Source organism: Nansenia antarctica (assembly GCF_963989245.1).
Source record: "Nansenia antarctica genome assembly, chromosome: 1".
Lineage (NCBI taxonomy): Eukaryota > Metazoa > Chordata > Actinopteri > Argentiniformes > Microstomatidae > Nansenia > Nansenia antarctica.
The window spans coordinates 44,267,344-44,269,843 of record NC_137674.1 but is presented as its reverse complement, the minus strand read 5'-3'; the positions used below and the strand labels follow the sequence as shown (position 1 = coordinate 44,269,843).

The 2,500-nt window shown below is 52.1% G+C and overlaps 1 protein-coding gene across 1 annotated transcript in view; it reads left to right on the top strand.

Moving 5' to 3' along the window:
• Positions 1-2,500, top strand: part of ralgapa2 (Ral GTPase activating protein catalytic subunit alpha 2) — a gene marked incomplete at its 5' end in the record, with an annotated part of 124,811 nt that overhangs the window by 85,447 nt on the left and 36,864 nt on the right. The gene's annotated exons all lie outside the window — the stretch shown is intronic.

Genomic DNA, 2,500 nt, shown 5'->3' with positions numbered 1-2,500 from the left:
GTGTGTGTGTGTGTGTGTGTGTGTGTGTGTGGATTCACATGTGGCGTGTACAACACTGAGACGGCTGGTCTGCATGGTTGAGCGGCTCTAACACTGATGGCAGTGGGCAGGTTGATTTACACACAGCGACTACAGCGAAGTGTTGCACTGCATGTGACATGTGTGAGTGCGGGTGCGTGTGCGTGCGTGTGTGGCTGTCTGGGTTGGTCCGATGACGCAGAACCTCCCAGTGATCACGTATTACAATGTGCCTTTAGACGAGAGCAGAAACATGACTGTCGTTAACCACACACACACACACACACACACATCCCTGTAACATCATGTCGTTAAGGGCCAGCTGTACTTGTCAGTTGGTTTAAAGGGGGGTGTAATCACTGATGGAGATTAATTAGCATGAGAATGAGGGACTCTGAGGGAGGGAGGGGAGGAGAAACCTGATCTCCCACAATGCCCTGCCTCTCGGACAGGACGTACAGCGCCGCCTCGCCAGCATGGTGGTGCCTCTCTGCCGGTCGCCATAGAAACCCCGAAAGCACCAGCTTTTGCTGGAGGAACCAAGTTGTGCAGCCCTCTCAAATCAGAGCTCACACTGTGGGTTTGGGAAGGTTGTAGAGGAAATTGTGTGTGTGTGTGTGTGTGTGTGTGTGTGTGTGTGTGTGTGTGTGTGTGCATGCATGTGCGTGCCCCTGTCTGTGTCCCTGGGGGCGTCCAGGGAACATCAGAGTGGCAGATGTCTGTTACCCGACGCCAACTGAATTACGGCAGCCAGCTAGTCGGCCAGTCAGTAAGCCAGTCAGCCAGCCAGTCAGCCAGCCAGTCAATAAACCAGTCAGCCAGCCAGCCAATAAACCAGTCAGCCAGCCAGCCAATAAACCAGTCAGCCAGCCAGTCAATAAACCAGTCAGCCAGCCAGCCAATAAGCCAGCCAGCCAGTCAGCCAGCCAGTCAATAAACCAGTCAGCCAGCCAGCCAATAAACCAGTCAGCCAATAAACCAGTCAGCCAGCCAGTCAATAAACCAGTCAGCCAGCCAGCCAATAAGCCAGTCAGCCAGCCAGTCAGCCAGCCAGTCAGCCAGCCAGTAAGCCAGTCAGCCAGCCAGCCAGCCAGTCAGCCAGCCAGTCAGCCAGCCATTCAGCCAGACAGTCAATAAGACAGTCATTAAGCCAGTCAGGCAATCAGTCAGCCAGCCAGGTAACCAGTCAGCCTCCACCAGCCCAGCCCCAGTCCAACACAGACCTACCTGGCATTCCTTAGCAGTCTGCAGCACAAAGGCGTTGATCTATGAGAGGAGCTGGACTGGAGGGAGCTTGGCACGGCCAGGCGGCCAGGCGCCACATAACGTCTGGACAGGGGGAGGTGACAAATGGACTCTCCCTGCCGAGCCCACCCACTGCCAGCTCTGGTGTCTGTCTGTGTGGCCTGGTTTGGGTTTTCTTTTTGTTGCAAGGCTTAAGGGCTGCTGAAGGTCAAGATAGAGGGGATTGTATGTTAACAAAGGAATGGTCATGGAAGTATTGATATTTTTCTTTTTTGTTGAATACCAATGTTCTTGGCTGAAAGAGGGTTCATGATGGAGTTCAAGTATGAAGGGTTCATGATGGATGAATTCCTGTTTCTGAGGAATGTTTGAAATGGTCCAGTGTAGAATGTTAGAAATGTAGAAGTGGCTCCTCTCCCCTCAACGTATAAGAATGGGAGTACCGGAAACGGAAAATGATTCAGCAAAACTTGATCCAAGGATACAACCGAGCGGTCCTGCGTAACAACAGCAGCTATTCTGTCTCTGTCTGTCTCTTCTTCTTTCGCTTTTTTTTTGTACCAAGTCGGAACAATGTCGTCTTTCAGAGTCTGTTTTTGTGCAGTAGATGAAATTCCCGTCCCTCACAATGGCCCTGGCGATCCGCAATCTGCTGTGTGCTAGCGAGGGCCCGCTCTCCAAGGTAATTAGTTGAATATTGCTTCAAAGAGAAGCCACATGACCCCTGTGTGTCCACATAAAAGGCTGGCATGGCGCTGCGGACCTCTTTCTCTCCTCCCCTCTCTCTTCCCTCTCTTCCCTCTCTTCTCCCCCGCTCTCTGCCTCGGGACTCGAGAGGCCTCCAGCCGGCCCGGGCCTCTGGTCCAGGATCACTCGGGCTAATTGGATTTGATATTGCCGTTGGTATTGTCGTATTCCCCTTCCTGCGCCATTCTATGTCAGTCTCCTCCGGTATCCTCCTCTCAGTGACCAGAACAGCCAGGTTATTCCAGCTACCTTTCCGCATTCAACGGCGTATTCAATTCCAAAGACACTCCCGTCCCTACACACACACACACACACACACACACGCACACACAGACGTAATATTACAAGGCCTTCAGAAAATCACTTATAATGCATCATCTATTATTGATAGGCCGCTGATGGAGGAGGCAGCTGCCCTGCCTGTGAGAGTCCTGATAGTTCTCCTGAATAAGTGACAGGTTAGTGTCTCTTTCTTCGTAGTAGTAGACCA